General features: G+C 34.3%; 1 long non-coding RNA gene across 1 annotated transcript; it reads right to left on the bottom strand.

Annotated features, from left to right (window-relative positions):
- Positions 1-12,420: 12,420 nt before the first annotated feature.
- On the bottom strand, positions 12,421-13,385 carry LOC144546925 (uncharacterized). Its single transcript, XR_013508910.1, has 2 exons — positions 13,116-13,385; positions 12,421-13,073 (listed from the first exon to the last, which is right to left on the bottom strand). It is a non-coding gene; the product is annotated as an uncharacterized LOC144546925 (long non-coding RNA).
- Positions 13,386-20,072: the final 6,687 nt, after the last annotated feature.

Here is a 20,072-nt window from a genome sequence, read left to right as displayed (position 1 = left end):
GGAGAGAGATGAAGCAGGAGATGATGAGAATTTTTGTTTTTGGTTTTATTTAATATTTATTTTCCCATGAAATTGTACAGAGATGTGATTGAAAATGGGAAGAAGAATCCAATCCCATACTGGAAAACAGAACATCCAAACACCTGGAATCACATCCTCTTCGTCGCCTGAAAAGGAAATCTTTTACGATTAATGAATTTGGACCGTTCTTTTTAACTTGGCACGAATCTCAAAGCCCAATAATACTGCCTCCTGAGCTAGCTTGAATCTCAAACCAGCTGAGATTAAATCTCATACTATAAAGTAAGCTAAATCCTCTACGGTACCTGGGAGGAGCTGGATCCTTTCTTGCGACTGGAGGGAGCAACTAAAAGGTGACTTTCAGTCTTGACTTGAATAGGGAGGTTTTTTCTTCATCTTTTTGGCTTGATTTCTTCTTCTTTTGCTCTCTACGTCCCTAAAATTAAGGACAATATTCTCAATTATGGTATAAAAAAGGTATTTGATCAAATTTCATGTAAAAGTCCTACTAAAAATTATAAATATTTTTTTTATCAATACAAATATGTAAGATAGCAATTTACTGTCTTATCCTTAAAAAAAAAAAATCCTATAGACATGTTTGACACCTATCAAATATACACAATTAAAATTTTAAAATTACAAGAATAGTTAAGCCCCTCTATGATATTAGCTCTAAATCCGCTCTTGTTTGGAGCCTATTGTATTATTAAGAATGGGAGAATCTACTTAAAATTCATACAAATTTAAACCGTTCGGATCTAACTTAGACGGTTAGACATAATCATATATCTCACCAAGTTCGCATTGTCAGCATTAACTCAAAAGAGCATTTTTGAGTTAATATATCTCAGCCGTTTGATTTTAAATGGAGTCAATTTGCCCCCCCCGCCTATAACACATGGGCCCTTTAATATTAGTGCAGATCTAAGTTATACATATATTAAATCAGATCGAACGGTTCATGACGTATTAACTCAAAAGATTCTTTTCTGAATTAATGCTGAGGATACGAATTCATATCTCACCGGCCTTATCTGAATTCCTACCCCGCCTCCCATAGAATAGAATAGAAGAGGAGAGTACGATTTGGTGAAAAAGAAAGAAAGAAAGTAATAACACAACCCAATTAATTATTTCAAATAAGAGTGCATCTTTGCTCAGCGTAATTATTTCAAATAAGAGTGCATCTTTGCTCAGCGCTTATGAAACACTTTTGTAGTGGTTATCCAATATGAACTAAATACAAAATTGTTTCTTTTTGGAAAGGTCAATTTAATTAGAAGTTGGAGCTTGGTGCATAATGTTCGTTTCACGCATTCAAATAAAAAAAAAAATACAAAAAATGGGGCCTATATGTCGTCTAAATCCTAACGTCCACAAACAAAAATTTTGTTTAAGTATTTGTGTCAAAATTTATGTGGGTTTATAATGTATCATTGCAAGTCAAACTAGACCGAATTAGCAAAAAGAGCTAATTTTTTTGCATTATCATGTAATGCACACAACCGACTTTAATTAGGTCCAGTTTACAACTGTTGGTCAAATAAAGCCAGTGAGCTTTAAGTGTTTAATAATTTAATTTGTGTATACTAGCAACTGTACGTACGTAACTGCTCTCATCACTATCTTAAATTAACATGGTAGGATTACAAGTAGAAGTATCACTTAAAAATGAAGCACTTTGGAATCATATTTAAGATTCCACTGAGAATTGGTGGAATACAGTATCTCTGCGCATATGGCAAAAATTTTGCTGAGTATAAACTATCCCCAATTTTTTTTGTAATTATTAAACATGCCCCCACTATATTTTTAGTGATCCACCTCGTCCAAACTTAAAATGGCTCCAAAAAGACAAAAGTTGGTGTCAGTTATGTCTATTGGTTGAGACTTAGAAATAAGAACATTATTATATCTAGCTATAAGTATAATATATATACCCCAGCTATGGTTGCATATCCTTGTGTGGATTGTTTTGCTAATTTTCATATTTCATGATGGAACTTCCCTCAAAAGAAAATTTAAGATGGGTTGCATTGTTAGTTGTCTTTGTAAAAGTTGTTTACAAATTATTCAAATTATTTTAAGTAACAAATATTGAGTTTAGAGGTTCCGACCGATTAATAATGTTTGGATCGTGCGAGGATTAGTATCATAATAGAGCAATTAATATTAGTAGATGAGAATAGAGAGAAAATAGTAATTTTTGGATTAGTATGAAAATAGTGTAATGTTGTGTTATTTGGATTGTACAATTGAAATAGTGATTTCTTGTAACCCATCTTGCGAGCGAGATAGCGGAAGGCTAAGGAATAGAAAAGATAAGTAACTAGAGTCTCAAATGAATTATATATTACAATAGCATCAACTTTGTCAGATTCGAATTTTTTTTTTTTTTAAATTGGTTGGTAGTGACTACTAAGTTTACAATAAATAAATTTGTTTACAACATCATTGTTCAACCTCTCAAAACTAATTAAGAACTCAGAAAATAAAAAAGAAACTCAAACTCAATACATCAACCTATTCCTTCCTCCATAGCATTGAATCCACAGTTCTGTTTCTTCATAAATTTTTCTCGCTAGCAACTAAGGGGGCATTCTTTTGCTTTTGAAAATGAATTCATTTTGTTGCTTTCAAATTGTCCATAATACCCCCATAAATATCGTGGCCCATACTCTTTTATTTTCACGCATGCCTGATTTGTAGCTGCACCATGATTTTTCCCATGTCATTTGTATTGTATTTGCTCCAACTAGCAAACCTCTCATGCAACTCCACACTTAAGCAACATACTCACGATGGAAAAAAATATGCAAAACATATTCTAACGGGCATGTAGAGCACATAGCGCATTCATCCACACACCTCGTTCCTCTTATCAACATATTATTATGAGTTAATAACTTGTTGTTCAACAAGAAGAATGTAAAAATCTGAACCTTTGCTGGTGCATCGCTCCACCAAATTTCCATGTACTGTCATTTCACCTCAGCTCCTATCAGCATGGTTTTGTATACTGAAGCCGAAGTGTACCGATCATCTGGAGATCACCTCCATCCATGTGAGAAGGTCCTCTTGATCATTGAAATCAGGTATGCTGTGGCTCGAGATTGGTAGTACCAAGGGCCATTTGGTAATCAAACTGTAATGGCGGAATTCTTAATATTTTTTCGCTCTCTTTACACACAAGAATAACTGCTATTCCATCATACACAAGGAATAGCCGCATGACCTAATTAATCTTTTGCAATAAGACAGGGAGTCGTCTTAACTCTTAAGACCGCTACTACAACTTTAGATAATGTTGTTTCATTATTTTATTGTAGAAGAATTTAAATTTTATTTCCTTCATCAAATTTAAGATTCAAGCTAAAATTTCTAAAATATTATGCGCTTCTAAATCAATTTGGCGATTCAAATTAGGTATCAAGAACAGACCTTTGGATGAAGGCATTATACTTTATTTTATTGAGATGTAGCCAATTGCTCTGCATCCGTATAGCAAGTACAATTGTACTAATTAGGTGACAGGAAAGTGGAGAAGCATGATGTATACGGCGGTATCTTTTTATGCGATATCTAGCCCGATTGCACGCGCCTTGAATTTTTATTGATAGATTCTTGTTTTGTTTATGTTCTTGCACGATTGATCGAGCGTGTACACTTTGAGGAAAATCCATTGCTCAAATTAAATTAAAAAAAAACAGAGTATATACTATACATCCAACAAGAGAAAAAGCAGCAAATAAAGGCAATAACTGAAAAAGGTACTACCAGCTTGTGTGACCACAGCACAACTAAAATAAAGATCAAAACTTTTTCATAAGTTAGTGGATTCCACAATCAACTTTAAGATTTAACAAATACAGCAGCAAAGTTAGTCCCATAAATTGAACGAGAAAGCGGTACGATCAAGGTAGTTTGTTCCTGGTTTCCAGCAGTGTGCCATACATGAACTAAACAGGATATAATAGAAACAAATTAAATGTAGAAAGAGAAGGACAGATTTAGGATTCTTTTATAACAAAAAGTAAACTTGAATGTAGGTGGATTCCACAAGGATAAACACATTAATTATCTTTTCATAAAAATAAGCAAGAAAAATTTAATCTCTGTAGTTTGGAACATGTTACTTAATCAAGCAAAAATCAAACGCTCTATAATATAAAACCGTCTCTTATTCAAGAAATTAATTATGCTCCCCTGTTTTGACACACTACTACTCCACATTTCAAATTTAAACACTTGAGAGTGAAGAAAAGAAACCAAAAAGGGAGAAGAATAAAATTTCTGTGGATGTATTCCTCAATGGTGTTGTGGGTCCGGTCCGGTGGGGCTCAGCCTCTTCGACTCGAAGAGATTTGAGACTTCTTTGCTTGGCCGTGGATGAGAGAAAACAACAGTTGCTTTGATTTCTTCTGAGGTTTTAACAAAATTGGCCTTCTTGATATTTTCTAGAACTCTCGAGTTGGCGTTCAAAACAACAGAGAGGAGAACCACAAGGAAGAAATAGTACACTGCAATTCGAGTTGCCATTAAAGCATATGTATGGTACCGATTGAAGCTTCTGATGCTTGTTCTCTGTTTTCGTATCTATTGGAGCAGAGGAGTATTGACTGAGAGAGAGTGCCATTAGAATCGTCTCTTACGTTGGCTATATATAGGCTATATAGCTACAGAGTGGGCTCAACCTTTTATATTTTATCTATTACGCTTCATCTCTTATTTTATTATTATTGACTTTGCAATTAACTTTTCAAGATAGTCCCCTAAAAGACTTGAAATATGCTTTAATGCTATGTTGCATGGATACGGGTACGGGTATCGTGTCGGATACGACACGGGTACGGCGATACGGCAATTTTCAAAAATTAAGGACACGACACGTCTATTATATTATATAATTAAATTTCAAAAGTCCTGGATATACATTAAATATAAACACTAGTACATTAAATATAAACACTAGTAGACACTAATCTGACACGGCTTGGTCTATAGCTGCTCCCTGGCTTTGGCGGTGTCAGCAGCAACCCCAGTTCGATTCTCCCTTGGCGCAAGAAAAAGCCAATTTTTGGTGCGGTTCACAACAAGCTTGGTGCACCAGGAGCAACAATGGACCACAGCAGGCACGGTGCAGGGAGCAGCTATAGACCAAGCCGTGTCAGATTAGTGTCCAGGCCGTATCCAGACGAGTCAAAGCGTGTCGGAGACCGTATCAAAGGACTAAGGATACGCCACGTAAGGCGACGCGCCAGCTGGCGTGTCTGATACGTATCGTGGCCGTGTCAGAGGCGTGTCGGTGTCGGATACGTGTCGGACACGGGTACGATGGGTTTCTAAGAGTGTCAGGGTAACATAGCTTTAATGTGACTTTGCAATGTAATTTGTTACTTGAGTCACATATGACTAGGGGTGGCAACGAACCGAACCGAACCGAATCGAACTTACCCTAGATTTGAGTTTGGTTTGAATTAATTTTGAACCGAACCTGGTTTGATTCATTTCAAACCGAACCCATTTCGAATCGAATTAATTGCGAACTACACATTTTTCGAATCGAACCCGAATCGAATCACGAACTAAATTATTTTTTAGCAGCCCTAGTTATACCGGTAGTTTATACATTAATTTTTTCTCGCGGGACAAAATTCACATGACTTCCTTTTATCTGTATGAACTATGAAATGAGTGTTTTTAAGTTGAAAAATTGTTCATGAAAAAATACATCAGAGACGGCTTTCCTGGTATGAACTATGAGAGACGACCGAAGTGAGATGAGAGACAGTCATCTAGGTCGGAGAGAGGAGTGACAGTCGGAGAGACAGCCAGTCGCCGAGAGCGTCGGCTAGATTTTAGAGCTAGAGGGAGAGTGAGTTAGGGAGAGGTGGAGAGAGAACTAGGTTATTGAGATTTGAGAGCGAGGGAGTGTCGGCTAAGTTAAATTATGACTCTCTATCTTGGATTTTAATTTCATCAGGTAAATGGATGGCCGATGTTATTATGAGATTCGAACCATAAAAGTAACCAAACCCATTTCGATGAAACCAGGCTAGGTTTGAGTTTGGTTTAAATTAATTTTGAACCGAACCTGGTTTGGTTCGTTTTAATTCGAACCTATTTCGAATCGAATTAAACTCGAATCAAACCCGAATCGAATCACGAACTACGGATTTTTTTGCCAGCCCTAGATATGACGAGAGAGAAACCGGAAAATGAATGTTTGTTTGTGACAGTAGGTCCTATAATTTTGGGCAACATCTGTCATGTTTCTCAAGAAAAAAAGAAAAAAGAAGAAAAAAAAATATATATATTAGCCCTGCAAACAGAGTGAGATAATCCGGTTGAAAAGAAAGTTTAACTTGCTTCGCCGTAATTCTATCTTATTTTTTTATATTTTACTCATCATTTAACAGCTTAAATATGAAACGAGGAATTTAATTCACCTCTTATTCTACAATTAAAAATGACCATTATTCTATAAAGTGGATTAACAAGAAAATTGAAAATTTAGACCGAAATAGTGGAATTCATTTTTACTATTTATGTTTTGTTCCTCATTTTAACAGCTTGAGTGTGAAGCGTTAATTCCGCCTCTTATTTCACAATCAAACATAACTATTAGTCTAAAAGATGAATTAACAAAAATTCTAACCGGACTATAGTGGAACTCACATATTGAATAGCATTTAGAAGAGTTACGTGCTAATTAAGATGTTTCAATCTTATCCTGCCCAATAATATCCAAAATTTTTATAGAAAAGAGATTAATTTTAACTGATTTTTTTTTGTGATAAGAACCTCACCTACTCTCATAAAAATTCATTACAAAGGAACACAAAAAGTATCCAACCTTTTTATCTACAACAGTGTGATTGTACTAAGATTTGTTATTAATGGATATGGATAGAGTTCTTGGAAGGGAAATCAGTGAGCACTGACACTGGCTGAGGAAGACACAGGACCATCTCAACTTCACAGTTTAGTTTAGTCGGGCCATCCAATCCGCATTAAGATTCATGCAAACTTGATCTGCAAATTTTTTAGGATAAATTTCGCTGGAGGTCACTAAACTTTGTCATTTCTCACGAATTGGTCGCTCAAGTTTGATGTGTTTTTTTTTAGTCACTCAACTTTGTCATTTGTCCTAATCAAGCCACTTTATACTTTTCCGTCCAAAATATTAACTGAATATGCTCATTCCGTTATTATTTTGGATAAAATATGCTCATTATGTTAGTATTTTGAATGGAATGAATATATTCTATTAATATTTTAGTCGAAATGAGAATCTTCCATTAAGATTTTGAACAGAAAAATATAGAGTGACTTGATTGAAACAAATAAACAAAGTTGATTGACTAGAAAAGAACAAATAAAACTTAAATGACCAATTCGTGACAAATGATAAAGTTTAATGAACTCCAGCAAAATTTATCCTTTTTTTAACATTTAAGTCATTTAATTAAGTATAAAATTATATAAAGTTGACACTAAAGTACCTTGTATCATTATATATAATCAACTGTAACATATATAATCAAGACCTCTTTACAGTAAAGTTGTATAGTTTTGAGTTATTTATTCATACTTTTGAGTTCAGCGCTTATTCAAGCACCAATAATTGTTTAGATTATCTAAATATTAGTTGCTATTAAGCTAAACACTAAAATATCATAAATCGTTTCAGTTAACAACCGATTCAACACTCCCTTCCCATTATTCCCATCATTTCTTCTTATTCCTAATCTCGTTTTTATTATTTTTTTTCAGTTCAATTAATATTGATTTACGAATTAATAATTATTTAGATTTCCTAAATACTTCAATTATTTAACTAAATATTAATTTCTAATAATCTGAACATTAAATTAAAATAATAGCAAACGATAATATTAATATATTAGATGACTTCCAATCCGGGTAATGATTTAACAGAACATTTTTTGCTTCATGCAGAACACAGACTTTAGAATCAAAATAGTGCTGCATATGATTTGTGCACTGCACGAAGCCAAAATTACTCTGTTAAAATCTTTACCTGGGCCGCTATGGAGTTTGCGCCTTTTGTTTGAAGGGTTTGAAAGCGCTTTCTATAAATCAATTTTTTTTTTTAAATATGAAAGTGTTTCGCATTGCTGATGAAAGCGAATTCTTTTTAAATTTGAAAGCGTTCCGTGTTGTTGAGAGGGAAAAATGAAAATGTCAATTTGCATTTTATAAAGTCGCCGCGAATGTTCTAACATGAAGGAGAAAACGGCTCCTTTATTATGCGGCCCTTTGTTAATTTTAATGGTAACTTTGTATTGTAATTGTGGCTAACTTCTAGTGGTTTGCTTTTACCCGAACGGGTATGACCCGTTTTACCCGACCCGTACCCGTTACCCGAGGTACCCGTACCCGTGCCCGGGTATAGGCGGGTAAACGGGTACACGGGTACGGGTTTGAGACGGACCGGACTCAATGATTCGGGAAAAAACCCGTCCAACCCGTACCCGTTTTACCCGTACCCGAAACCCGTCTACCCGCACCCGTTTTACCCGTACCCGCACCCGTTTACCCGACCTACTTTACCCTTTTACCCGTGTACTTTTACCCGTTTACCCATTACCCTTTACCCGTTTACCTGTTTTTTTTAAATTCAAAATTATTTTGCCGCCGAAAAAAATAATATTAAAAACAGAAAAAATAAAAATAAAAAACAGTATAAAAATAAAAAAAAATAAAAAAAAAATAAAAAAAATAAAAAATACCCGTACCCTACCCGCCCTACCCGACTACCCGTATCCGAGGTACCCGTACCCGTTACCCGGGACGGGCACGGGTTTGAAACGGGTAGGGTACACTTTTTTAAAACCCTACCCGACCTACCCGTACCCGCCTACCCGACTACCCGCCCTACCCGTACCCGCCCTACCCGACTACCCGCCCTACCCGTACCCGAGGTACCTGTACCCTACCCGAATTCAATCCACTACTAACTTCACGTCTTCACCTAGCAATTTAATTTACTTTATTGGATGGCACCAACTCAAGTTTAAGTCGCAAAGAACTTTTATAAAGAGCCGCAATATCAATATCAAGTGGAAGGAACATTAACTCATTTTTTTATTTAAAATACCAAACAATGGGTTTTTCAGTTCCTAAAAAAAACACGGACTTAATCCGCGTCTCAAGCGCAACGTCTCTATCAACATATAGTCGTTTAAAATTTTGAATTAGATGTATTATCAGTGTATATTTATACTAAATATTATGACAGATGCTTATGCTAATAAAACTGACAATAAGAAAATGTTTTTTTTTTTTAAAACTTAATTGGGTGGTTGCTTATACTTTTTTAGCAAGTGTTTATATAATTAAAGCATACACTTATACTATTAAGACATGTTCATATTATTAGCAGGTGATTTTACTAAAAAATAGTGCAAACATGATGATAAAGACATTTAAACCCTCTTTCGAAGTTATTTATATATATGTATCTATTGAGGCATCGATATACTTATCCATAAGCTAAGTGATGAGTTGGCGATGAGATCAGGTAATAACTATAGGATAATCTAGTAGCTATACACTAATTAATGTCTTTATCCTTGCTTGTATCATCCTAGGCAAAAAGTTTAGATGATGCTGAAATCTGAATTCGCAGCCACAAAAGCCTGGAGGAGGACCACAATTTTTTTTTTTAAACAAAAAAAATCAAATTATCAAAAAAGGGATTGGTTGTTTTTTTGTTCAATAATAAATAGTTGGAACCGAACTTTTTCGGTTTTACTGAGGACATTCTAATAGAACTGAAACAATGATTCAGTTTCAATACTCATTACAGCAGATCAGATCATCAGCCAAGTCGCCCGTTGCTGATGTTAAAATCGATCGCTGATACCCTGGTTGCTGATGCTCAATCGATAACATCATCAGTCACTGATGACTTTTCAGCGACCGATTTTTTTGGTCGTTGTTGGTTTTTGTTGACGTTATGTAAAGGCATCAGTGACCGGTTTCACTGGTCGTTGATATCCAAAATAATCTGTTGGTAATACTATTCTGTCAGTTTTTTGGATTTTTTTTTATTTACTTTTTCCCCATTTAATTGATACCACACGTATCAAATATTGACATCGATCAAACATCAACAACAATATCTAAATATACAAACAATAAAATATCCATCATTTTTAAAAATATCTCAAGATTGATGTGCCATGAAAATTTTAAAATGTTATAAAATTTACAAGTACAAACAATGAAAAAAAGAGGGAAAAAGAAATTTACTGAGCACAAATTTGGAGATAGACAGGGGCGGATTCAAAATTTTGATCAAGGGTAGGCACAAATTACTAACAATAGTGCAATTTTCTTTTTTCTGACAAATAAGAGCAGAGTAGCGGATAGGAATTAAAAAAAAAAGATACGGCGTGACCGGATACATCGCGACACAGTACGTTTCAGTCACGGCACGACACATTTGTTGGTCACATGTTGTGACTCACATGTCCCATGATGTGACCGTTCGCGTGACGTGCACGTCATGCGAAAGATTTAATCGTAGCATGACACGTGGTCGCATGAGTCACGTGTAATTAGGACCGTTAAATCTTGATTGAATAGTAAATCTTGAATAAACTAATATAAATCATGAAAAAATAGTCAAATATGACCAAACGTGACAAACCGGTCACATGTGGTCAAAGCTTGACTAGCGTGCCGTGACCATCATTCCAAATTTGATTACGGCACAGCATGACACATAAAAATTTGACTTGATCATGGCACGACACGTGATTCAGGAGTGGGCACAAATTTATCCAGGGGTATGCACAGATTTAATTTACCACTAATCTAATAAAAATTTCAAATCCAACAGTAGGTAAGTGCCTACCCCTAAGCCTATGTGCATCCGCTACTGGAGATAGATGGGGACGATATATCTTTTAGGGCCTGTTTGGTAGATCTGTTGGAATAGGAATAGGTATGGGTTGACAAGAATTTTGAACTACATTTGACTGTTGACGTGGGAAAAAAAAATTCTGTCAGAATTTTTTTCCCCACATGAACAGTACTCTCAAAGTTACTGTTGAACAGAGCATATCGGTACCTCAACCTCCATCTTTAAACTGAAATTGATCGGAATCTGAGACACAAAAACAAACAGGTTTAAAAATCTTCACAAATCAGATAACCAAAGACACTTTGAAACCTGTATGCACATTACAGCAATGTAGCAAGCTTTATAGAGTCGTGAAAAAAGTATTTCATAAATACCTTATTAAAATCTTCCAAAGAAAGCGAACTCTCTCTCTCATAGCCAGCTTCTTTCATTAACATGCTCACTACTTGCTAAAAAGTATTACATTCAAAAAACAAATCTTAACAACTATGGTTCATGCATCGCTATAAAAAAAAAATCTGTTTATGCACAAAATGAGTTCTGAACATGAATTACAAGTTTACAACAATAAGAAACACCATATTTTAAGAATAAATTTGGATAATACGAGATGAGCCATATAATTCCACAGATCTTCATTGCCAACAACCAAATATTCAAACTTATAAAGAAACCTAATTTTGTGGGGTGAACGGCTGAGTGTTTCCAGCAAATTGAAAATTGAGAAACACGGATCCTTCTTACCTCAGCAAATTTGGCACAATTGCTGAGCACCTGTTCTTGCTATGCCCTGAATTCTGGTGTTTCGGCCTATTACAATGGGATCAAAGCAGAAAAAGAGGTGAGGACGGATTGGAAGAGAGAAAGCGGCCCATGGGGAGGGATTGAGGCACTGCATAGGGGAGGAGAAAGCAATCGACGGTGGCTGCTGCGTGGAGGAAAAGAGGATCTGGCGTGGAGTTGCTGCTGCGTGGAGGAGAAGAGGGATTTAGGGCTCGGGCGTGCATGGAGAAGTCCTTTGACGCCTTTACCCCAAAACTTTCAGCCACCGACATTGGTGCCGATCGCTGATACCAGTATTGTAAATAACGGTATGCAGTTGTCGGACGGACGGAGTACCACCAAGCGATTAATCGGAATTATACGGACAATTTAACGTTTTTATTAAATTTATGTATATATATCATAATTTATTTAACTCATTGGGACTGTTCGGCGTTGCCTCCTTAAGAGAAAAGGATTAAAACTTTAATCCTTTCTAAGGAGCAACTGTTCATTTGAAAGAAGGATTAAGAATAAAGAGTAAAATATACATTTTTAGTATGTAAAGACCAAAATATCCTTGTATATTTTTTGCTAGCAACAGTGACCACATCTAGTTCTACTTCACTGCATTGCTTTGTGAGCTTGATCAATTCATATAACAAATTAATTAGTAATTAATGAAACACTTGATCAAATGTTGATAACTGCAAATTTTACAAATATAACCCTTAACAAATGTTGATAACTGCAAATTTTATAAATATAACCCTTAACAAATGTTGATAACTGCAAATTTTACAAATATAACCCTTAACAAATGTTGATAACTGCAAATTTTACAAATAGAAACTTGTCAACATTTTCAATTACACACATAATTTTCCATTCAAATAAGTTGAATATTTTGTGATCCAAATTTGACCTATAAATTACTATACCAAAATGAAACAACAAAATAAAAATCAACCTAGTTGAGTTCTTCAAAATAAATATTAGCCTGACATCTGCAAAAGAAACAATAGATGATAAAAGAGATTAATTAGAAATCTAAATTGTTCTTTGTTCTAAAAACATATACTAAAATGGAGCCTTCAACACGATTGGTACAGAAGCAAGAACTACAATTGACTGGTACAAAGATGTAAAACGCTAATATAGAATTGATTGGTACAAGGATGTAGAAAGCTAATACAAAATTGACTGGTACAAAGCTGTGCACGACTGGTACAGAAGCAAGAATTAAAATTGTTTAATCTATAACAAGCCTAACTACCTTTTTTTCATTAACAAAAGCAAGAATTACCATTGTTTAATCTATAACAATTACTCTCGAAACCCACATAAAGCTAAGTACCAAATAAAAAATAAATTAACCCGGTATTGATGACTGCACAAGCCAAAAGGAATTAACCCAATACCTAATTAATACAAACTGGGCAAAACAAGCTAATTAAAAATGATCTAATCCAAACCAATCCTTAGTGAAAAGCTTAGCATTGAAATCCCAGGTCTATAGGGAATCATAAATTACGACAAGGTAGAAGACATATATACAAACACAAAGGAAATTAAAATGCTTGAATTCAAACACTCGACTACTCGAATTTGTATTCAAATACAAAGTACAGTCCACCAATTGCATTCAAATACTCGAACTGTTGATCCAAAGAAAAAAAAAACTACAACGAAAGAGAGGAGACAAATACCGGCCAAAGTGATGTCGTAGAGCTGCAATCAACGATGGAAAGGAGCCTAGCGGCCCCGACGATTGTTGTAAGAATGCCAACTATGTGTCTCTTGACCTCCATGAACCCGCTCCTCCTTTGCTAGTTCCGATAGAGAAAACGAGGGTTGTCGGCTGGAGAACACTTGGAGCAATTGGGATGTCAATAAAGAGAGCGTCTTGATGCGAATATCATACAGTTTTCGGATTGGACTACCGATCATTGGATCGCTGTTTATCTTCATCGGCGATAGAGGTGCTTTTCTTTTTCGTGTCTCTCTAGTGAGGAGGGGAGAAGGAGAATAAAAAAATAAAAAAAATGAGGAAACGTTAAGGAGCAGTTGCCTTTTTAGGGTAAATTTGTCTGAAAAGTGTCTTTAGGAAGCTCCTTAGAGATCGAAATCTTAAGAAAGGAAGAGGTAGGATTAAGAAATGGTGCAAAGGAGGAACGCTTAATCCACTATAAAGAGAAGCTGTTCGTCTGGAGGTCATGTTTGGTTGTGGAGTAAGAGGTGGAGTAAACCCCTTACTCCACGCTTAAGGAGTCAAACGAGGAGTAACATAGACGGTTTAAGATGGAGAAAGATTTGAGCTAAATCGGAGTAACTTACACCACCTAGAGAGGTGGTTTAGCTTACTCCACCAAACATGATTAACTTACTCCGGTTTAGCTTGGAGTAAGAAATTTAATCCGGTTTAACTTTACTTCACAACCAAACATGACCTAAGGAACTCTAAAGAGGCTTAATCCTCCTAGCCGAACAGGTACATTAAACTTATTAATTAAATTTAATTTAACTTAATTTTATTATTATAACATGGCACTACACTTTTTTTTTTTAACGTATAAGCACTTTACATGTGTCAGTAACACATTTATTTAATGATAAAATAAATTCAAGAGTTAAACTTTTTTCAAATACTAATAACATATTATGTGAAAGAAATGAAACATTCCAACATAAAATCACTAAATTTAGTTTATAATAACAACTTAGTTTTATAAATGAATATGTCGTACTAACTGAAAAAATTACATTAGTAATTAGTAAGAAAAATGATAAATAAATATAAGAAGAATTAATCAATTTTAAAGTAAGAAGAAAAAACATATATAAAAAATATTGAGTGTCTATCCATGCACAAACAAAACTGCAATACATGATTTATAAAACTTATTTCACACACTATCACATAAAAAAAAAGTCAATGTGAAATTTTTTTTTTTACTAAAATAAATTGGAATAAACGGAAATAATCGAGAATAAACAACCGATTAATCGGAAAAATCCGCAAAAAGTCCTCCGTTAAGTGTATTTGTAACGGTTTGGCCGCTGTTTCCAATTAAACGACCGATTAATCAGCCGTTAAAGCCGTTTTTTACGACATTGGTTGATACAATTGGTCGCTTGATTTTGATGAAATTATTTTTTTTTGGGGAAAAATTGAGTATCAGCGATCAGCGTCAGCACCGGTCACTGATACCGGTTGCTGATGCTCCTTTTTGCTATAGTGACTTTTTGTAAGTTGTAATGTGCCTTCGTCATAAAAAATTAAAAATAATCGAGACTGAACAATTTATTCGGTTCAAATAAGGACTGTGAAATCTGCATACCCTCTCATTACCTTTCTTTTCTCTCTTCCACGCGAGTACTCATTGGAGAGTGCTTATTCGATCTAACTATTGATTTGGTCCTATTGATTTTTTACAGTGTGTAGTCATTAATGTAGTAAATTGTGAAAATCACTGAATTACTAGTTATATCTCATTGGGGAATTATTGATACAATTCCATTTACTGAGAAAAGAAATATAAAAACATTAATTTTGGTTCTAAAAATTTGATTTTGAATTTCTAACAATAAAAAATTGCTGAGGACCACTGCTCCAGGAAATTGTATCCTCTGCATTAACTCAAAAGGGAATCTTTTGAGTTAATGAATATTGACCATCCGATATGTTTTAAAATTCATGCAGGCTGAATCTGCACTAATATTAAGAACCCCTTATATCATAAGTAGGAGTCAGATTGACTCCATTTAAAATTAGACGGTTGAAATTTATTAACTCAAAAGATTCCTTTTTGAGTTAATGCAGAGGATATGCATTCCTGCTCCAGTCATCCTTTTAGATTCCCATTTCCTTTCCACTTGATCCATGCGCTTTTTATTTTATTTTATTTTTATTTTGGACTAATGTCAATTAAATAAAAACGTGTTCGTTTGTTAGGTAGAAGATTCTCATTCTTTCCGGCGCGCGGCATCGTTTTCAATGCACAGAGAGCCTTTAATTTTTAAGATTAGCTCCAGCACGAATCTTCATATTAATGAACTTGATTTTTTTTTTTTTGGGTAAATACAAAAGAGAATCTGTGTTGCTTTCCATTCAGACAGAACAGGATACATAGTTCGATTAATGAACATTTTATGTTTTTGTTTAAATCATCCAAAATAATGACACTGATGCATATTAGATATCTTCGTTTAAATATGAATATACTTAAAATGATCAAAACTTACTGTTATGCCTTCAAAGAATTTCTTAAACTTGCACAAATTTCTACTGGTGCAATTTTAAAAGGACATATTTTTATGCAAAAAGTAGGTGTAATATATATAGCATTGAAGAGTTAGGCTAATATGACATTGGTGTTATTTCAAACTAAATAACACCACATCGTAAACCGTTAGATCTGCTTTAATATTCGTACAAAATAAAGTGTTTGAACAGTAAAAGCAGATTGTACGAATATTAAAGCAGATCTAACGGTTTACAATGTGGTGTTATTTAGTTTGAAATAACACCAATGTCATATTAGCCTAACTCAGCATTGAATGTATAATTAATAGATACTTTTTATGATCACAAGTACTTTTGAATGTATATGTTTAGATTCTGACTGGATCAACAACAACTATTATTTTTATTATTACAGTGGTAGGACATCCTGATTTACCTAGCAAGTCAAATTATTGTGTCATGCTAGCACAATGGCACATAAATATGTATTTATCTGACGAATTTCAACGTAAAATATTTAAATATGAATCCATTATTGGGATTTGAAATTTTTTTTGCTCTCTTTGCGGTTAATGTCAGAATCCATTATTGGGATTTGATATAGTGGAATAAGCGTACAGATCTACCGACCTTACAAATCTTGTCTGTTCATTTTCTCCACATCTATTCAACTGTCTTGTTAATTCTTTCTTCACATCGACCTTTAATTCTTCCTTTGTGATAGGTTTTCAAAGTAAAATCCAACAAAACAAAGAAAAAAAATCTCTGCGATGTTGTTTGTGTTGGTTCGTAATTGGCGCGTACAATATATATTTTTTAACCTTTTGTCATGATCAGTATGATTCGTCATCATTCGAATATACAATTGTCTGGACGATAGTAGAAAATGCATGGTAATGTGCGACGATTAAGACTCCATGGCCGGGAGATGTTGCATTTTTTGTCCGCCCGTACGTGGAATGAGTATATAAGGATCCTCTGCATTACCTTACCATTTAAGATTGAATTCATACTGTTCAATCATAATTCTGATTATTTTGATCCAAAACCTACAATATACGACTTCTCTTTAAGATTTCTAAAGATATATGTATCTGATCATACTCAAAGGTAGGCTATCCCTGAGTCTCTCTAGATCCACCATTGATCCCGTGCATTACATGTTTTGATGAAATTGGTCTAACTTTTGATCGGATATTTCAGATTCAAACTAAAAAGGTGAGGTAATGCAGTCATGCAGAGGAAACAAATTCTTCAGATCTTAAGTATGAAAAACAGAATTCAAACTAATCCGTTCTAGATATATATATAATGCATTGAGCTGGAGCCCCTTAAATATTTTTGTAATACAGATTGAACAGTCCGAATTCCTTCAGAAAAAATTTACAATTTGAATTATCGCATAAGATATGAATTCCTCTGTAGAAAAGAATTTGCCGTGGAATCGCAGATAGGATTCGGTTGAGCCGTTGAGGGGTAAGTATCAGGTCATTCAGTCATTCTATAATTACTTGTACGGCTGGAGAACAGAAAAGACTGCTCGTGTGCTTTTTAAATATTTGTCCCAAGCAAAATCAATGCCACTTTTAGACGCTTTTTGTGGATAAGTTGGTTCGTCCGTGGCGCCATGCGTCAACTTAAAAACCGAAATGGTCTGGTGGATGCTACGTGTCTCCGAAGTGTCATCCAATAGCCCGCTCTACCATGATATCTTTTCCCAAATGTCTCCTAAAGGTCTCATTTTCTATTATATTTTTGTTCATTCTATATTATATATTGAGTAGAACTAGGGTGCTCTTAAGCTTACCAAAGTTTTGGTGAGCTTAACTCTAAAACTCATCAAATCGATTTCAAACGACGAATCCGAACCGTTGAAACCCGCCTACCTTACGTGTGATGCATCTACATGTGAAATTTTTAAACATTCAAATTAATTTAGTATAAAGTCAAGTGGTCAAAATTAAAAGGTTAATAAATTAATTTTAGTGCATTCATTTTTTGAACGTTTTTGACCGCTTAACTTCATACTAAATTAATTCGAATGTTTAAAAATTTCACATGTAGATGCATCACACGTAAGGTAGGTGGGTTTCAACGGTTCGGATTCGTCATTTGAAATCGATTTGATGAGTTTTAGAGTTAAGCTCACCAAAACTTTGGTAAGCTTAAGAGCACCCTAGTTCTACTCTTATATATTAGTATTTTTAAGAGATGAATTTAATTTATTTATTAATATATTTTTTTTACCATTCCATTCTTTTACCATCAACTGAACACGATCAGAATGTATAACAGTAGGAGAAGTAGTCTAGTGCATGCTTCTGCGTGTTGTAAGTACAAGAAGTTGTTTGTATTTATTTATTGGTAGTCACTACCAAAAATCTCAAAAAAAAAAAAAACAAATTCTATATCTTTTTTTTATTTTTTTTCTCTATTCTAATGGTTTGCTGAACGGACCGATAATAATTGCAATTATTCATAAAGTGTAAATAATAATGCATGCTATATTCTCGTAGTTGTCAAATGATTTTATTATAGTTTGAATAAAAGTTAGAATTAAATTATTAAATTATTATTTAATATTTACAGGATATTTTTCATTCAGACATCGACATGTAATTTTTTATACGGAATTCGAATCAAAAGCTGTGATTTCAGAATTTATTAGATCAGGAAGGGTTGAAAGTTTTGGACAATCCAACAAAATAAATTATGTTATTGATTAAAAAAATATTTTTGAAGAGAAATTCAAATTGAATCCAACAAAATAATTTTTTTCCTTTTTTTTTTTGTTGATGGTTGGTGGCAATTGTCATGTCTTCTTCCTTTTCTTTATATTCTTTTTCCCATGTTAATCGGAATTGATGTGCCCTTTATTGGCACTTTTTATGCATGCGATTATTTTGTTTATCTTCAGAAAGTTAATAATAGTTGCCAATAAAACTTTCCATATTCACATTTGGCACGCACTGCCAAATTTCTCAATAATAATAAAAAAAAAAACAATTTCCATATCACATGACTTATCTCTAGACTGTGCAAGTAATACATGGTTTTCAATTGACATAAATTTCGTCAACAATTTGTTAATACATGGTTGATTCTTGTAAAATTAAGAGTCCATATATGCTTGTTTGTTTTTTTTGATAAAAGTGGTATTATACCACCTGTTTCCTTAGAAACTGGTATGATATTACAAAACATGCTTAGAAGCAAGTCCAAAGTAACTCCAAAATATTACACAGAAAATATAAAATCTGAGTGGTTGGAAAGCAGCTGCCAGATATCTAAATCATTTAGAAAACATAAAATCTGGGCAATTGGAAAGCAACTACCAGATATCTAAAGCATTCAAGAGTGAAGCTAACAGAGCAAGTAAGGTCATATTATACAAGAAAGGATAGAGTATTATTAGATTTCAATTTTTAAGGTAACTAAGAGGCAACTGATGAGTTGGTATGAGATGAACTAGTATTAGTAGCCGGGTCAGAGACAGCAAAGTATTCGGCATCTATGGCATCACAGTCTGCACGGTCACGTAGATACTCAGAGAGGTCGGACCCCTCGAGACCATGACCAGGATCGTTCTCAGAATCCCAGGAATTCCTTTCCTCCTCTGATGTATCTATCCCCGATAGGGTTATAGCGCCTGCTTGTGACAAAAATGTTACATCCATTGGAAGAATCAAAGTTAGTTTAAAAAAGGAGTTATCTGAATTTGCTTTACACCAATAAGAGGTTAGAGAAATAATATGAGATCCTAAAGAAGCCACTGTTGGTATTGGTGTGTTGTTAAAACACACTTTATTCCTAGCTAACTAGACAACCCAAATGGTGGCTACTCTTATCAATTCTAATAAGAAACAGTCTTTAAGGAGTATCCATGCATCTAAGAGCCATAAATCTGACAATTGTTCACAGTTATAAGAGAAGTTATTGTGTTGTGCTATCCAAGTCTTTATTTAGAAACTTCAAGAGTTTCAGGGATGTAGATACTCTTACGTACTAGATTTCTTTAATGGATCATGGGAAGAACAAATAAAAGTAGAAGACCACAATAATCAGTTATAAATCAGACTTGTCGGCATTTGATATTCAAGCATGCAGACTCTAAGCTATAAAATTTGGTATGTGGCCAGCATG

Source organism: Carex rostrata, chromosome 30, assembly GCF_964058835.1.
Source record: "Carex rostrata chromosome 30, lpCarRost1.2, whole genome shotgun sequence".
Taxonomy (NCBI): domain Eukaryota; kingdom Viridiplantae; phylum Streptophyta; class Magnoliopsida; order Poales; family Cyperaceae; genus Carex; species Carex rostrata.
The sequence above is the reverse complement of the archived record's forward strand: the minus strand, read 5'-3'. Positions and strand labels throughout refer to the sequence as shown.